At 40.4% G+C, this 19,522-nt stretch overlaps 1 long non-coding RNA gene across 1 annotated transcript in view; it reads right to left on the reverse strand.

Moving 5' to 3' along the window:
- Positions 1-114: 114 nt before the first annotated feature.
- LOC136019580 (uncharacterized) overlaps positions 115-19,522 on the reverse strand; it is a 29,995-nt gene continuing 10,587 nt past the window's right edge. Inside the window, exon 3 of the long non-coding RNA XR_010614959.1 lies at positions 115-325. This is a non-coding gene — a long non-coding RNA (uncharacterized LOC136019580). The remainder of the gene's footprint in view (positions 326-19,522) is intronic.

Consider the following 19,522-nt stretch of genomic DNA (forward strand, 5'->3'; position numbering starts at 1 on the left):
TCTCCTTATTTTTCTGTGAAGGAGGGAGGAAAATACTGTCATTGACCAAAGCAAGTATTTCCCCATATGGTCCCAGATCCTCCATGCAACTAATTAGTAAAGGAAACGTGTTTCAACTTTAAAATACGCCATAACCACAAATAAGTAAGCAGTTAGTAGAGATAGCATTGAATGCTGTGGCATGGAAGCAGCAAATGACACTGTCCACAGTTGCTTGGGCTGACAAACTCAACATTTCTCAAGGAAGTGGTGGCAGACATGGAACAGGTTCCCAAACCAAATAGGACAGTTCAGGGCTTGTTGCTGATTTGAACACTGGGAAAGGCTAGGAAGGAGAGGAGAGAGGAGCTTGTTAGAGGGAACTGAGTTGAACCATAATATGAATTTCATCATCTAACAGTTTCTTTTTTGCTAGAGGAAAATGCAGGAATTGTCATGGCTACCATGGAGCATGAGAAAACGTGTCACTGAATCAGAATGTGAGCTAAGCCTGAGCACCACATTGCAGCCATTTAAAAATATTCCACAGATCCCATGATATGAACTGGGGCAGCTGCCACTACATGGGCAGTCACAGCAGAAAAGGAGAGTTCAAGGAAATGTATCAAGGTGACATTGCAGCCTCAGTCAGAAACTAAGGAGACTGACTCTTGGCAAACTCTTACTCCACTACTTTGTGTGCAAATAACACACCACTCCCCTTATATTCTCCTACATTTCTCAGTTTACAACCACCATTTTAAGCACAACTTTATGCTTTGCATTTTTGCCTTGGTTTTATTCTCCTCTTTGAAATCAAGGACACTTTTAGATAGCGAGAATCATGAATGTCTCCTACTATAAATTCAGCACACATATTTTGACCCCATGCAGGAACCCATGAGGCCACAGCCTGAATAGGCGCAGAGCTATGAAAAATTTCCCCAGTAATTCTGAAAATCCTGGTAAAGTCCCCTGACCTTCTGTTCCGTTACTTGCGAGTGACAAGCTCAGCCAAAGTTCTCTGACACCTCTTGGAGTCTGCAGTTCTTTCAAATGACCTTTTACTAAGTTCTGCGTGAACCTACCCAGATTTACAGCTTTAGAATTAAACCACTCAAACCTCAATGGGCTCTGTGTAAAAATGAGGTGAAATCACAATGGCTTTGAGTTCTGCTTGCAATTTCAGGCTTGCTTTGAACTCAATGCACAAAGAAAAATGCACTTTAAGCCCAAGCAAGCAGTCCTTTGAAATACCTCTTGGAGGTATGGTAGACAAGCCACCCCTGCACATTACTGGGAGCTTTCTTCTGTGGTACAGTGTCAAAAGGAGGGAAAACACATTCTTGCTCTTCTGACTTATAATTTCCATGTCCCAGTTTTAAACACACGGCCATCTCCTTCGGTTAGTTTTCTCAGCCAAGCTAGGTTTTATCTTTCAAAAATTTTGCTTTCTGCAGTCTGATGCCAAAAATAACTCATTGCGAAGTTTTGAAAGCAGTACTCATTTCTTCCACTCTCGAGATCTCTCCCCTCCTCCTTTTTTAACAGCCTACAATATACCATGTATCTAAGGAACACACTGGTCATGTCATTCATATTGTACATACCTCCTTCTATGCTTTTCAACACCTTTGTGTTGCAATGGGTCCTAGCCTATTCTAGCATTTTCAGATTAGGTTTCCCATTAAATACTCTATCATTCAAAAACTCAATACTCATCTTAGCAGTTGCCTACAAACAGAGATTATTCTGTAGGTTCCACCACTTCCTTCCTTTTAGAGACACAGACAATAGAAATGTTTCTGCTGGTTCTTGTCTACTTCCACTAAAACTCTAAATTTTGCATGTATTGATTTAACTGTCACTGGTGACTTATTGACCTCGATATTTTAGCTTAACCATATCCTTTTTTCCCCTCCATCTCTCAAAAAGTGAACCCAGAACAAAATGGAGGGAAAAGGTGGACTCTTCTCTCATACACATTGTCTTTTTAGTTTGTAATAAGCTTTGTTATTATTCTAAGATTTTCATATCCTGAGGCATTCAGTTCACAGTTCAGAATGCATGGAGCCAAATGTAAAAACAATAAGAATTTGTTAATATATGTAGCTCATCATTTCATAATATGATATCATAAAACTAGTCAAGTACTCCAGTAAGCCAATTAAGACATCTTTGCTCTTACACACGCAGAAAACAAGAGGTGCCAATCTGCAAGAATATCTTTAGAGACCACACTGGTGTACATGAAAGAGTTACACATTTGGTGCCTCATTTCAGAAAAAAACATGATAACAAGATCACATTCTTGTACCAAATCTAGATTCTCCAAACTATCTAAAAGTAACTAACTTCCTTTCTTAAAATACTGGTACATTTTATAAGAGTCTTTCTTCAACTTCTACATAAAAGGTGTTCAGTTTGTAAGTCTGTTTTGTTTCTGGTTGTTATACCTTTGCCTTAAATATCTACTATAAATGCAACCTGGAAACTGAAGATGAAGTGATATTTCTACCTTATTTCACAAAATTCACTACCAATGAGTACTGAGTAATCAATAATAAAGAATTAGTACTTAACTCATGGTTTCATTTGCACATGAAGCGGAACAGAATTCACCTCCCTCTCCCAAAGCTATATTGAGTTTGCAGTGTTAAGATTACCTGAGTGCAAAGTAGATTAATAACAAAGTCTACAGACACATCTTGAAGAAAAATATGTAAGACCTGATCTACCTTTAAATCAGTTACAGGGTTCCTGTTGACATCAACAGCTTATGATGGGGGTCATTGAGCAAACATGTTTAAAAAGAGTCAGACTTTAGACATAAAAAACTAAACTGCTCAAAACAGACTCTATGCAAAACTCAGCTCCATCCAGTCATTTTTTAGACTTTCTAGATTGTTTAGAAGCAAATTAACAAAGAAGATTTAATAATTCAACATCACATTAGGCCAAAAGCAAGATTCTGCATTTGCTCAGAAACAGAAGCGCACAGAATATGATCATGTGTCTGCCAAGAATATTTCCTTGTTCCAACATAGTCATTCTTTCTCTAGATACTCTAATTGTTTATTTTGGCAAAAGTAAGTTTTCCAAATTAACTTTCACTGACCCTTGCTCCTTCCACCAGCTTCATAATTCTCATCATTGCCTTCTGAATGAATAATGTTTGCTTGTTTCTCTTTCTTTCCAGCAAACGCTTTCCGTCAAACTTCTGTCCCAAGATATGTACTAGCTGGAGGGCAGGAATGATGCGTTCACCCTGTTTGCAATTTCTCACTGCCAGTCTTTTCAACAGTGAGGCTGTCTTGCAGCCATGCAGGCTGTATACTGAGGATTTTCCACAAACACAACTGCATTTTCCAAACTCCTTTTGTTGTTCAAGGCACAGCCTGGTGTTTTTTCTGTACCCCCCAGGACAAAATTAAGCCTTGCAGGCTGGAGGTGTGCAGCAACCAGCCTGAAGTTTGCTCAGCCACCAGTAAACTCCAATCCAACCAACTGTAATTATTTCCTGGAACAGACACACTATTACAAACAACATGATCACCAAAATTTGTGATGTGGAAGGCTTAGAGCAGTGAAGCAGCAAGAAGACAGGGCACAAGAGTGTAAAAGAGATATTAGTAATTACTATGAAATGCTGCAATGTCCACTTAACACTGCATCTGCACTTCTGGCAGAGAAGTACACTCTTCCATTAGTACAGTCTCCTCTTCTGATTTTTCAGTGCCAGATAAGAAAAGAGGTGTTTACAGCCAGAAACAAGCACTTGATATCAATTGCCAGGACACATAGAGACCATACTAGATGTGCTGACATTGGTCACAAGACCTTATCAGGATTCAAAAGCATTTTGCTTACTGAGACTGTTATTTAACCCAGTACCAGCGTTTCATCTGGTGACAAAAAAGAAACCTGGGCTCCATTCCTTCTGCATTGAAGCTCTGATGTGTCAGGGAGGACAAGAGGCTAATATAGTACCTGGCGATCCTCCTAATATACCCAATACTGGGATTGTTGCATGGTAAATACAGATTTCCTGTACTTTTAATGTATCAAAGTTGAAAGTTCATGAAATTAAGCAGGCCAAGAAAGCCTGTATCATTTCTCTGTGTGAGCTTTTGGGTCTCAGTAAAACCTAAGATAGTCCAAAATATAAAGCTTAGTCAGGTAGACATGATTTACCCCAGTCAGACAAGCAGAACAAAAAGTGTAAAAAGACCACTAGGCATTAATAAAGATCAGTACTCCAACATGTTCCTTATAGAATTAAGTCTTTAACTGAAAGTAAAGCAAAACACTATGGAAAAGGGGATGGAAAGATCAGGGAAAGGATGCAAGAAGGCTCTCTCTTTACAAACGCACCGCAGGTGTATAATAGTAGTTGCTAATAGGAACTGTCAAGCTAAAGAAACTGTGACTGGACAACATCAAAGCTGAGAAGGAAGCAAAGGAATAGTGAATAACAGCAAGCACAGGTAAACAGTGGTGCAAAAGTGCCATCTACACTTATAACCCAGGACAGCACTTAGTGTTAACAAAAGCATTAACATTCTCAGATGATAAACCCATACACTCATAGCATTAGAGCATTTTAACACATCTCGAGTAGCCTGTTAAAGGAGGACAGGTAGTGCTTCATAAATTAAATCAAATACATTATGTGATCACATTTATTTTTATCTGAGCCTACACCTCTTGAATTTTTTATCACCTTAAAAAAAAGAATATAGATATGCCCTGCAAACCCATCAATTTGTCAAGTTTAGATTTTGAAACGCATATAAAATTTACACCCACTGAGCATATTTTTATACCCACATAAAAATTTATTCTGGCAGTGTTTTGCCAATATGTCATCTATAAAGTTTTGTTTAGACTTTATACCTATATATATTATATAGGAGCTAAGGTTGCTTTTCTGTTGAAGAGCTTTTCATCTTAGTTATATGAAGCAGCATCACTCTGCTCATATTTGAGATATAATGCCTTCCAGGTGAAGAGAAACAGTGACTGTATGATCACCAAACTAGATTTCAATTCTGACTATAAACTCAGTAAAGACTGTAATTATGCTTTACACTGTCCTCTCTGAGCAGGCAACATTCTGGCTCTGCATGCCCTACAGTGGACATGACTACCTGCCAGTCTGTCTACTCCCTGTTGTGATATAGGCACCCTAAGACTGGGTATTGATTTCACTGACCAGATTACTTACTCCCACAAAAGAGGATTGCAGCTGGGTCTAGATGACAGCCTCAGCATTGCAGCTATGCACTCCTTGTTCAGGCAGGTTTAAGATCTAGACTCCAGACCCCATGCTGTGCCTTCACTGCAGAAGTCATCGCTAGGAAAAGATGCAATCTGCCTTGTGGCTGCTCAACACTGCAGCTGCGCCTTACCTTGTCATACTGCTTTCCTGCAAATCTCTCTGGAAGAAAGCAGAAAATTGCCAGGCATATTGGTTGAATGCTGTGTCTGCACCCAGAGAAACTGTCACAAACGCTACTGACACCTTTGCACAGATCCCAGTACATTTCTGGTCCAAAGCAACAATGCAGCCTTGTATCTCTCAGTGTGCATAGAGCAAAATCCACAAACATATGCCACAATGTATAGCCAGTAGATAGGAAATAAGGAGGCAGCTGCATCTGATGTTAACTTGGGGGAGTTTGGGGTGTGGAACATCTTAAAATGGTAAACTGTAGATTTCCTACTTGAATGTAAAGTGCACAAGAACTACTTGCGAGCGTATTCTGATTATTACAGCAGTAGTAAACAATAACACAGATATGACTATTTTCTTCTTAAGCTAAGTACCTGTCACATCCTGCTTGGTTCTTTTATTCCCACAAAGATTCTATTCAATTAGTGAGAGATAACTTATGAGAAGCAATTTTGATTGCTGTACAGTACCACAATCATTTTTCCAAATGTTACTTTTACACTCTATGGTGTCCTGGGTTTTATATTAAATAACCATAGAAAGTCACCATGATACAGATTCAATGATCATCTAACACTGATCTGATTAGATGACCCAGGGAAAAAAAAGCTTTTAAGCTTCCTCTGGGTCATGGCTGTGTGGTCTGCTTTCCTTTCCTGTTGTGTACTTCGTACTCCTGTCTTTTTATTACTACCAAAATAGCAATTTCAGAGAATCTACATGGTAGGTAACTTGGCAACACTATGAGCCAGTGAAAACTGCCTTCATGTTACAATTTGCCTTAGGCTGGACAGATGCATGTGAATTTAGGGCTATTCTTAGAGTTGTGCCTGTGTGTCTCACAGAATCACAGAATCACAGAATCCCAAGGGTTGGAAGGGACCTAAAAAGATCATCTAGTCCAACCCCCCTGCAAGAGCAGGGTAACCTACAGTACATCACACAGGAACTTGTCCAGGCGGGCCTTGAATATCTCCAGTGTAGGAGACTCCACAACCCCCCTGGGCAGCCTGTTCCAGTGCTCTGTCACTCTTACAGTAAAGAAGTTCTTCCTATGTTCCAGTTTACACCCATTGCCCCTTGTCCTATCACTGGATATCACTGAAAAAAGCCTAGCTCCATCATCCTGACACCTACCCTTCACATATTTGTAAACATTGATGAGGTCACCCCTCAGTCTCCTCTTCTCCAAGCTAAAGAGACCCAGCTCCCTCAGCCTCTCCTCATAAGGGAGATGTTCCACTCCCTTAATCATCTTTGTGGCTCTGCGCTGGACTCCTTCAAGCAATTCCCTGTCCTTCTTGAACAGAGGGGCCCAGAACTGGACGCAATATTCCAGATGCGGCCTCACCAAGGCTGAGTAGAGGGGGAGGAGAACCTCTCTTGTCCACTGACTATAAACATGGAGAGTCATTTTTCAGCTCCCACAGAAGCCATCTAATTCCCACTGCATTCCAAGAACCTATTGTCATCCTCAAGCACTCAACCCCCTGTTTTAATTCCTTCCTACTTACGCTGACACTTGACACATCAGAAAGGAAAACCTGTCTTTGTCCACAGAATAAGTACGTGAACTGATATATAGAAAAAGCCTTTTTCTCTTCAATTCGTTGGGACTGGTTGCGCTGTCATGTTCATTTTGGCACAAGTGAAAGCAGGATTGCTCAGGTTTGGGGTTTGGATTTTGATGTGCATGGTGATTAGCGTATGGCACCAGCTCACGATTCCCCGCTACCAGGTTCATGCCCAGAAATGCAGGAGAGCTCGGCTCCCCAGGCACTGTAGACCCTCAGACACTCACTCAGTTCTCTTTGCTATGAACAAGAATCAGCGCACTGATCCAGCCCAACAGAACCCCGCTACAAGGCTCATGCCCAGAAATGCAGGAGAGCTTGGCTCCCCAGGCACTCTAGATCCTCGGACACTCAGTTCTCTTTACTATGAACAAGAATTAACACACTGATCCAGGCAACAGAGCCCAAGGCAGGCACTGATGGGCTGCATCCTGCTTTTGTGCATTACACAGACAGTAAATGACGAAAGGTAGGACTAGAAAGAAGGACTTCCCTTAAGAGTCCATTCCTGACTTCACTAGTCAGACAGGACATTGGTAGCTCAGCAGAGCATGAGGCAAGTCTGGGCCCAGACTTGTGAACAGTCTACCACAAGGCAGTCCTTGCAAACGCTGAATTAATGAGCAGACTGAAAATCAGCTCATTAATCTATTAGTATCTGAAACTGGCACAGTCAATTTAAGAGCATGTGCCATCATTAATTTAAAGCACTCCCTGTTCCTGTAGATTTTCTACATTCAACAGTGCTTTTCACTTCCTTATCTCATCCCTAAACATTCTGAGATCTGACTTCTAGAAATGCAATATGATTTCACCTAGGCAGTTCTGGAGCTCCTTCATACTTATGTGCTTTGGAAGAGAATGTTGGTATTAGATAATTAAATACCCAATCACAATTAGATTTGTGTGCATGAAGTGACAAAAGAGTTTGAAGCCTAGTTTTAACTGGCCCCTAAGATGTTACTATAAATCCAAACAGTAATTCTTGAAAAGGAGGACCTCAAGCCTAAAGTTAGCCAAATCTAATAGCTAGTTGTAAGAAGAGTTATTCTGCCCCCCATTCCTGCTCTTCCCCAACTGTCAGTCAGGTATCCCTGACCTGTGCACACTCCTTGTGCAGAGGTTGTGTTCAGGAAGCTGAACTGGCAGGAGACAGCTCATGGGTTTTTTGTTCCCCTCCAAGATTAATTTTTTTTCCACAATCTAGTTGAAGGTATCAGACAAGCACTAGTGCCAAAGCAGGGAAGTAGCAGGCATGAGCAGGCATGGGAAGAGAGAGACAACCGATCATTACAGTAATTTATCTACATTGCAAAGTGAATGATTAAAAATCAAGGGCAAAACTCCTTAATCAGAACAAAATCAGGGCCAATATAGGCCTCTCAAGCACAGATTGAGTGTACCAATAGCAGCCTGAGAGACAAGAATGCCTATAGCTCATTTCCAACAGTGCTTTGTCTGCATGTTTATATGGCCTCTTACAAGTGTGAGGTTCACCCTCTTTCCTTGCTATAACTTTTGAGGCTATTACAGAGGCTCCAGTGTATAAATAATAATTAACTTCTGAAAGCAGAGGCTTACAAACGGCATTGTTTGATTTGCAATACATTTCACTCAATTTTTCTTCCGTGTAGAGCATTCTTAAGGAGAATGCTGACAAACAAGCAGCATAAGGTCTATGTATTATTAAAATTTAAAACACATGCTGCACACACAGAATGTCAAAAGAATATGTTAATCAAGTACAAGTAAGAGAAGCCAGCTTGATCAGCTCTTAGCTGTGATGGTGCAAAGCTGGGGAAGTTGCCAACAGCAGTTAGTCTGGATCCTTGTAACCACAGAGGATTTTTGCAAGTACATTAAAAAGTGTAGATATTTACTCTTCAAACTCACACGCTTCTCATATTCTAGTGGACTCTTTCAGAAAGCAATGCAAAACTATGAATTTTGTTTTATTGTAAGATGGTGCCAGAACAAGCACATTCAAACTGTAACCCCAGGCTATGAAAGAGCAAGGAAAAACCAAACTTGCTGACCAAGAACTACAACTCCACACAGAGTTTACCAAAAGATACCCAAGAGCAGTCTTCAAAATAGCCAGGCTTTGCACACTCACCTCCTCCCCCTCAGAAACTAAGCCAAGCATAGTACACAGCCTTTTGGGAACAGTAAAACCTAGCTGCAGGTTCATCACCTGGATTTCACTTGGTCAAAATTATCATTTCAATCCCTCTCAGAGAATAAACCCCCAAATGAGAAAACAAGAAACATTAAAAGTTAGAGAATCCATTACACATACTTAACTGAAAGTACCCATTGTTAATGACAGTTAATATCTTATTCCTCTCCTCTGTTGCTTTGCCAGAAAACAAACAGGAATTAAAATACATATTGATTTCTAAGGACTGGATTCTTACTTGCAATAATTTAAGATAGCTCCTTTCACCCCCAGCACCTGAGACTGTGGATTTTTTGTTTCCAACTTGAATTGAAAGAGAAGAAAGAAAGAAGCAGGTTCTAGTTTGCATTTCCTTTCCTATATTTCTAATACTCAGATCATCACTTACTTACAGCTAAAGGCAATGATCACTGAAGAAGAATTTTGCTTTATAAAATGAAAACACAGAAGACTATTTCTTAGTTGTAAATCGCTTTTCTCTTAAAAAAACCCAACACTTGAATGCCGTCGATAGCTACCTCTGGTTACAGTAGACATACATTCATTTGCTGGCTTGGGGTTGGATTTTTTGTTTATTCAGTTTTTTTCAGTAAACCCAGAATGACAAAGAAATCTCATGTTGAAAGAGGCTTAGACCCCAATGAGAATTTGTTGATGTCGTTATCATGCAGCAGCAGAACTATATGTCACAAACGTGATTCCCAATCATAACAGTTTATAGTGGAAAGTCACAGATGTGGTGGCACATGCAGCACTTCAGCCACAGATAGACACATGTCAAAGGCATTTCCCTTTAATGCACATTCAATCTGGGAGTAAACGAAAACTGATAGAAGGAATACTATGGAGAAATCTTGCTCTGCTGAAGCTGGGCATGTTCTGTGACATCCAACAGCAGAATCCGTTTAAATGCCTAAAATCTCTACAAAAATATTATGGTTTAGTATGCAGGTTTTTAGTTTGGGTTTGGGGGTTTTCCTCCAAAGAAGGATGAACGATGAACAGAAATGTAGCACGCAGGCAAGTCACTGTCCTTTTGCATTCATTTACATTATATCCACAAGGTGCTTCTTCAAGCGGCACTTATTCCTTTTAACCAAGCTTTGCTATTCCAAGCACTAATTTTCAGAGACATCATGGAATTATTTTTTTTTTCCTCTTAGAACAATTTGCTGTGCAGAAACTGGTTTTGCTGGTAGTAGTCAATGAGAAAATGAACATGAGCCGGCAGTGTGTGCTCACAGCCCAGAAAGCCAACCGTACCCTGGGCTTCATCAAGAGAAGTGTGACCAGCAGGTCAAAGGAGGTGATCCTGCCCCTCTACTCTGCTCTTGTGAGACCTCACCTGGAGCATTGTGTGCAGTTCTGGTGTCCTCAACATAAAAAGGACATGGAACTCTTTGAACAAGTCCAGAGGAGGCCACGAGGATGATCAGGGGACTGGAACACCTCCCGTATGCAGATAGGCTGAGAAAGTTGAAGCTGTTCAGCCTAGAAAAGAGAAGGCTGCATGGGGACCTCATAGTAGCCTTCCAGTATCTGAAGGGGGCTATAAGGATGCTGGGGAGGGAGTATTCATTAGGGACTGTAGCAATAGGACAAGGGGTAACAGGTTCAAACTTAAACAGGGGAAGTTCAGATTCGATATAAGGAAGAAATTCTTTCCTGTTAGGGTGGTGAGGCACTGGAATGGGTTGCCCAGGGAAGTTGTGAGTGCTCCATCCCTGGCGGTGTTCAAGGATAGGTTGGATCAAGCCTTGGCTGACATGGTTTAGTGTGAGGTGTCCCTGCCCACGGCAGGGGGGTTGGAACTAGATGATCTTAAGGTCCTTTCCAACCCTAACTATTCTATGATTCTATGATTCTACTCCTTTCACTGGTGTTCCTTTAAGTGGACTCCGTTGCTGCTTATACCCCTGCTCTGTAGCTGGGAAAAGATGCACAATAAGGCATGGCGAATAGAGAAAAGATGTGGTCAGCCAATTTTACTGCATAAATCCTTTTCAGATCTCAAACATCCTCCTCTGATAACATACACCATGCACGAGGAGAAGCATAAAAACTTCAGTAATTCAGGCCTCAAATGTTGCTACTACAGGGAATTTCAACAATTTATTGGCAATCTCGCAAGGAGGGCAGCTGTTCTAAAACAGAGCAGACACCCTTACTAGAGGTTCTGCTGATGAACTGCATTTATAAGTCCAGCTACTTTTTAAATGTGAAGGAGCTGGTGCTCTAAGTGTTACCACTGCATTTCTTTAGTGTCACTTTCCCTTTAACTGTAATTGCTTCTTCTATTTGAATAACTGCCAGCAAATTCTTTTTACCAATAAACTGCATTGTCAGTGTCAGATTGATATTACTTTTGGTAACAGCTTTAAAACACAAACACGATTCATTCATCAACAAGTTTCAATCAATACCTCCAAAATTTATATTCAGAAGACATCTTCACTTTGCTTTTAAACAAATAATTTCTTCATAACCTACTTCTCAGTAAAACTACAATAAGTTTTCACATTATATTACAGGAGCAATGGCTATTCTGTTCTAAATAATGGCTCCTTTGCTAGACAAGTCAATGGAAATTGATTTGTTTCAGCCTCCTGTGCTCGCACACACAAAGCCTGCGTACAACAACCCTATTGACTTCTGCAAACAGTTTTCAACCTTGCATCCTCAAGGACTCATGGTAAAATTTTTAAATCATTCTCCTCCTGTACTGTACCCTTTAAGAACCAAGACTGCGTTTAAAAGTCAGTCTCCAGCAGTACTACTATAAAGAGAAAATTGGTCACTGAATTGAAAATCTACTTTATATTGAAACATACAGCCCAAGGTTGGATATGAGAAGGAAGAAAATTAAGCTGTATTGAACTGCAAAATGAAAAGCATTGACTGTATATACAGTAAAAGGAATCAGGCTTCAGCACCCTGTCTACACAAGAGAGCTTTGGCTCACAAGCCACCCTATGGGCTTGCCAGGCTGCCTGCCATGAAGCTCCAATCTGCACACAAAGTGTTCTGCATGGCAGGCAGGCCTTTTCCAGTCCTGGGTGTACTGAATATTTTCCCTCTTCTATAAACAAGAACATTTAAAAACAATTAAAATAAAGATTAGGTATATTAGCATGGCAGAAGCATTGTGTGCAGTATCAAAGAGACAAGAGACCATATGGTTCATCAAAATCAGTATTTATAAGCCCTGGAAATACAAATCAACCATTTTCCCATCCTTTTAATCCTTCCTTTCCTGTTTAAATCTGATTATCCATACCTCTACCTATGCAAATGAAACACGTTATTGTTGCCACATTTTACATTTCAAGCACTGCTGTAAACAAAAGCAATTGTGAAAAGGCCGTACCTGAATGCCTTCGAGGCTGATGCTTGACCTCAGGTTTCTGAGTTACCTTCTCACATAACTTATTAGTCGCAATTTGTTCTACTCGCTTTTGATTTTTTTTTTTTTTTTTTTTTTTATGTAACATTTAAGAGAGCGCCTTTGGCACCTGACAGACTCCATGACAGCAGCTTTGTTCACACACAACACAGCAATATTTTCACTTACATTTCACACAGTGCCAAGTATCTGGTGACTGTTTCCATGTAGTAACCTGTAGTATTAAGCTTTAGAGTTATATGATTAAACCTCAGAAGTAGAAATTTAAATGTGTTTTATTTTGGCAAACCGTTCTCCAAAAGGATGATCAGGTGAATTTTGTTCTTGTTCTTCTCATACCAGTGGAAATACGACTTTATTTACTAGTTCCTGAGCTAAGTGACCTAACAGAAATCTGTAGCATGGCAGGAATCAGTCTTGTTTTATTCCTTAGGCTGCTTTTCCAGGTTTTCTTTTAAGAACAAGGAAGGAATTGACATGCATATGCAGTACATAGCATAACGTGGCATTGGGCCTTTCCCAGTGAGACTGCATCACACATAAGAATTGGTAACAGTAGGAAACAAAACTGAACAGCTGACCATAAAGCATTGTTTTACTTGAAAGTAAGATGTATACAAAAATGCATAATCCTGCAGGGGAGAAGATACCTTCTGGGTCACCTCAGCTGGGCTGGGCCTTCAGAAACCCTTGTGATCAGATATGTGAATCATAACACTTTTGACAGTAGATAGATGTTTTCACTGATGCAGTGTGAACTGATATGAAACTACTGTACTAGACAACAATTTTCATAGATTATTCAGCAGTGCCCCAAGGATAAATGAAGAACCTATGAATGCCAACAAAGATCATTCTGATACATGACTACCCTCTTACTTTCTTCCCTCTCTCCATTTGTTTTGCTTAAATATTTACACATGAACTGCCTGACCCTGAGCAAAGCTAAAGTAACATAGAGAGACTGAAAGTAAGCACTGGTCTTGTAAGAATCATTTTAAGGCCTTAAATCTCAGCATGCCTGAGCATAGCCCCTTTGGAGAAGACACAAAGCCACAGATACAGAACACTTTGGAGCACAGCTGTATGTGTAGCAGTGATTCCTCTTGCTATTATCACTCACTGTTATCTTTAGATAACGTTGATTTCTTAATTTTCAACCAGTCCTGTTTCAGCTACTTCACAACAAAGCCTGTACTTAACTTATATCATGACAAGGAAGACCAACCCAAAGAGGAAAAAGCACCTTTCAGTTTATCCCCTCTGATAGATAGGATACAACTTTAATAAATTAATAACGTTTACAGTAAACGTGAACGCTCATGAAAGAGAGGGAAAGAGAGAGAGAGAGGAAGGGAGGGAGGGAAGAAAGGAGAGAGAAAGAAAGAGAGAGAAAGGAGTGTTTCCACCGTATCTGGTGCTTCTTTTAATCTCAGGGCTCTGCAGGACCATTTGCTTTCCACAGTAGCACCACAGATAGCAGGTACTGACCACAGGTCAAATAGCTGTAACGTGATTTGAATGTTGCTTTCAGGTTTGTCTTTTCCTTCTGACCACCAAATGTCACTTGCAGTGTTTCTCTTCTTACACACTTTTTATATCATCACGTCAGATATATTAACATTTTACCTTTCTCTACCTGTATTTACTACTTTGTTCTAAAACTCATTTCTTCCTCCAGGTTACGGAACAATAAGCATCCATTTGCTTCTCATAAATGGCCTTACAACCATTTAAAATTACTCTTTCCATTTTCTGATCTAACCATGCCTCTCTTCTTCTTGATTGCTTCATTAAAACAAAAAGTGTCCCCTTTTGACTGACATCACCTGAAGCGATATGCTCATCAACTGCAAACAAGTTAGAAAACAAAAGAACTGACCATAAACCACTAATGTAACAGAAATCTTTTGCCCATCAGAAATGCTATTTCCAGCTCTGAGACAAGGAAGTGAGTGAAAGGATTTCAAGAGACCTGTTTATGGTTTTGCATGGCCATGTTTAACAAGGAACAAGGGGGTTTAACAGCAGAGAGATTTAGATTTCTGATTAGAAAAACAAAATGAAATAATTTTACTTGTTTACCTGATTAAGGACATAAAACTTCTCCATGAGGGTATAATTGGAACAGACATCTGAACAGAAGCAAAATCATGTACACTAAAGATGAGAACTGAGAACCAGAAGCAGTCACATTAAAAGTTACAAAAAGGTACTGAATAAACAAAGAGACATGGCAACAGTAAGGATGCAAAAAACTTTTTTATCTTTCCTTTTAAAACTGGGGCTTGATCAGCTTAAGGAAGAAACTATATGGTACATACTTGTAATAGCAGGGAATTAGACATGGACATAGTAATCAAGAAGATCCTTAACAGCTCAGTGTTTATATGAAGGAAAGATCACAGAATCACAGAATCACAGAATCCCAAGGGTTGGAAGGGACCTAAAAAGATCATCTAGTCCAACCCCCCTGCAAGAGCAGGGTAACCTACAGTACATCACACAGGAACTTGTCCAGGCGGGCCTTGAATATCTCCAGTGTAGGAGACTCCACAACCCCCCTGGGCAACCTGTTCCAGTGCTCTGTCACTCTTACAGTAAAGAAGTTCTTCCTGATGTTAACGTGGAACTTCCTATGTTCCAGTTTACACCCATTGCCCCTTGTCCTATCACTGGATATCACTGAAAAAAGCCTAGCTCCATCATCCTGACACCTACCCTTTACATATACATGTAAACCTGGTGTTATATAGCCAGACAAGATTATCCTATTTGGTGTGGAGTATTTGAAGGAAAAAAACAGGCCAGGAAAGATAAAAGCCATACATTTGTAAGGATGAAAGCCTCCTGCTTGGGGGAAATAAATCCCGACTACGAGACAAGTGAGAGAGTTGTAATTCCCTGAGTGTTAGATGTATTTCTGAGCACTCCAGCTCTGACACAGATGGTGGCAGCCAGTTCTGAGAGGCATGAATGGGCATGGTCTACTCTGCCATGAAAGAGGCTGTGTCCAAGAGGGATCCCCAACAAGAATGTGCCACTTTAAAAACACAAACCATCTTCCAAAGGCTTTTACTAAGCTGTGTCATAGGTAGGTTTCATGCTAATTCTTCAGCATCACTGTTTCAGCAGTACAGCTAAAAGATTAAGACAAGCAGGAAAATGATGAGAACTATGGCTCAAAAGTCCTTGCTTCAGTATACCTGCTTTAGGAAAGTCCTGGATAAAATTAATTGAATCCAACTGCATTTAAAACAAACAAACAAACCAAACCACAAGCTCTCAGCTGCATTGTTTCACAAGGTGTCTCAAAAATGACAAAAGACAAAGAGTGAAAAATCTTGACCTCACTGAACTCAATCAAATTCCCATTAACTTCCAATGTTAACAAGTTTCAATGCAGGAACTGCAGCAAGAGACAGTCGAAGAGAGGAACCAAAAGATGGTCATGGGTCTCTAGCCCACCATTTCATGTCACTCATACATACAACATCAAGAAGCCTGTAAATAAACAGAATTAGGAACCAAATTTTCTTTCTACATCTTTCTGGGTGTTTAGGCTTTGTTTGTTTTTTTTTTTTTCCATTAAAAGTTTGAGGAAATAAAATCTTGTCTACTACAGCTGCAACAGAAGGAGCATTCACACCTGAACCTTTTATCTCCAAGCCACCTCCTTGTGGACCAATTCAAAATTGTTTCACAGGATCGTTTGCCATTGCCTGTCATCTTTGAGAGACTTCAGTACTTGGAAGCTGCAGCAGCGGCTTTCCCTGAAGTCTCAACATTCAGTATTTCATGAAAACATCAATATTAAATCTTCAGTCCTAGAGTTAGAAGGAGAAAGATTGTAGCAACAGTAACTAAAAGTGTCTCAATGTAGAAAATAAGTCTGAAAAAAAATCACTTTAAAAGAAGAGGAAAATGTATGTTTGCTTATGCAGAGCAGACTCTGCCTGAAAGCTTGGCATGGGTAACACTGTGCCAGGCTAGTGAAGCACACACCACTGGTGGGATGCAGCAAAAAATCAATCTAATTCACATGTATGAAACCAGGCAGAGCAGGTGAATAGAAATTGATTAATTAACAGCATGAATATTAACAAGATCAACGATGACATCTAAAACTGCAACTGAGAATAACAGGTGGGAAAATTATTAATACTCCGGTGCACCTACACTTAATTTTCTTTCCCTTTTTCTACAATGAATGATAACCATCAATTCTTTAAATAAATCTTAACGACAGTGTCACATACTGAGCTGTGTGTCAACCTCAGCAATAAGGAGGTAGCTTCTCTGTGCAGCAGCTGCTCCATGCCATCATGCTGCTAATTATTTAAAACCTGGTGTTAGAATTCACAGCAGTGAATACTTTATCAGCCCAAAGTAAACAACAAGAGAGACACGTGTTGACCCCAGGACATGATGACCAATCTGTGGAAATGTTGCTTCTCTCATTCTCTGGGGTATTTTGGCACTGTGACGTGAAAAAGCGCCTTGCTATTTCATCCCAGTAATGGTCAAGCTTCAGAGAATGGTAACTGGACGCTAATATTCAAATACTCATGAAGAACATATCTATTTTGATTGGTCAGAATGAAAATACTGCCATTCTTGCTGCATGCAGTGAGCAAATGTAAAATGCAACCCACTCCTCTAAAAGCATTAACCCTGCATCCCAATGTACACATAGAACATTCCACCATCTCTTAATATTCCACATCTTAGATTCCTGGTGTAGCTGAATAAACACAAACTGCCCAGCTAGTGCTGGACTAGTAATGAAGGAGTTAAAAACCCCACCGCTAAGAATAAGAAACAAAATGCTTTGTTTCTCTAGTTTGTCACTGTTTCGTAATTTAACATTTGCCATGAATTAATTACTGAAAGTCTCCATTAAGACTCTTAGCATTTAGACTAATAGTTCAGGATAAACTCGGGGTCACAGTTTACAGTGCTCCCTGGTCGAGCAGTCTTCTTGCTTGGAAGTAACCATGAATGTTAAAAGGTACAAGGCAAGGATAACCAGGAAATGAAATACAAACCTCTAAAAATATCCCCGTGATCTATGCGTGTAGTTGGGCTGTCTGACAAATTCAATTAAATCTGTCATGCATCATTCCTACAATGTTATTGATAAAGACATAGCAGTATTGAATTTTAATTATTCAGCTAGTATTGATCCCACAATAATCTGGTGAAAATCATCTCAGGTTGTCAGTACCCCTAGGAGACAACAGCTATTATCTAATTATACATCACACTCTCACTTGACAAAAGGTTAAGGCTTTCTTTTTTTCCACATTTTTGCAGTCAGATTCTCATGTGTAAATCAGAGTGACACGATTGTCTGCAAATGCTAATTATTTTCTTCCCATTGAACAACTATTCCATTACGATGATGGACTCATAAAAGTGAGCTCTTACTGCAGAGATGCAGCAACATTTAACGAATTGGGATTTCAGATTTTTACTCTATATTGACCTTGAGCAAGCAACTGTAACACTCACAGAGTTTGTATTCCCCCTAAGGAGAAGAGTGGGACAATATTTGCAGTGCCCACTCTTGTTAAACGCTTTGAGTTTCTCTGAGGACAGCTGCTGAACAGCAGCAAAGTTTTCTTTTCCTCTCCTATGCAGAGACAGAGGCTGGCTGGTACTGCAGTAGTGCTCTTGTCTTCCAGAATCTTCGTTTCACTCTGCACCCATCTGCTGTCATCAGGGGATTGGGTGGCTGACATTAGCTACCAGTTTTCTTTTTCTCCCCTCAGGCCCCAGTGTATCAATCCACTCAGGACAATGGGAAGACACACCACTTTGCAGCTACAGTGGTGTAGGTGAGAGGGATGGCACCGGAGGGCCAGGGGCACACAAACACCCCACACCTACGCACAACACACACCCAGCAGCAACTCCTGCTTGTCTATGCTGCATCCCCAGCCTCCATCCAGCTCATTTTGCCATCTCCTTTGTTTTGTGGGCATCAAATGGCCCTGTTTTCAAGTGACTTGTAAGGAGAGACACAAAATGGCTTTCTGCTGTCTCTTCACTGCCTGTTTTTGTGCCTCTTAATGCTAAGAAGCTTACTCTTAGGGGTAAGTTGTGTCACTGTAAGTCCAGCCCATGCTCCTGGCAGAAAAACACTGACAGATAGCTATGATGTACTGGTAACGTCACAAAAACACCCAGAAGTTTGAGGCAATCTGACATTATTCAGGAGCCCTGAACAAAATGCACTAGAAGCTCTCCAGCAGTCCCTTACAGACCTCCCTTCTTCATCCTTTATTACTTGGAAAAGACATTCCACATCCAGAGAGACCTTTTATTAAATCTGGTACTTTGGGCCCAGAGCACACACTCCCAAATCACGGGGACAGTCTTAGCAACCACCTTTTTCTTTTCATGACAATTGGCTCTTGGCTCAAGCACCCTCTGCTGACCACCAGCTGCAGCACTGTCCTGCCGGGTGAGAAGTGCCAGCCCATTTACTGCGCCAGAGCTCATAACCAGCCGCTTGAGCTCCGCTGGGAGACCCAAGGGCAGCCAGTGCAGCTCCCAAAGTAAAGCACTTGGAGGGAATCTTTACACACAATCCAATAGCATATGACAGACGGTATCCCTGCAGGGTACATTTATGTATAAGGAAAGAGGGTGATAAAAGTGCCTGATCATTGCTCCCTAAAATACAATGACTTAAACAACTGCAGCGATGGTCTGTAATAAATGCACCATTCAGGGCCATTCTGGGACTCCCTTTTTTCCCCACACATGCCTTGAACTTTATGGTACAGAAATAAGGATAAAATAAATGATCAGCGACAAATAGCCTAAACTGAGAACATGAAATCTGAAAGGGGAGGTTAAATATTTAGAAAACTGTAAATGTCCTCCTTTAGATTTGAATTTTATCCTATTTGAAAATGTCACTA

The sequence above is a fragment of the Lathamus discolor genome, chromosome 9 (genome assembly GCF_037157495.1).
Source record: "Lathamus discolor isolate bLatDis1 chromosome 9, bLatDis1.hap1, whole genome shotgun sequence".
In the NCBI taxonomy this organism is placed as follows: Eukaryota; Metazoa; Chordata; class Aves; order Psittaciformes; family Psittacidae; genus Lathamus; species Lathamus discolor.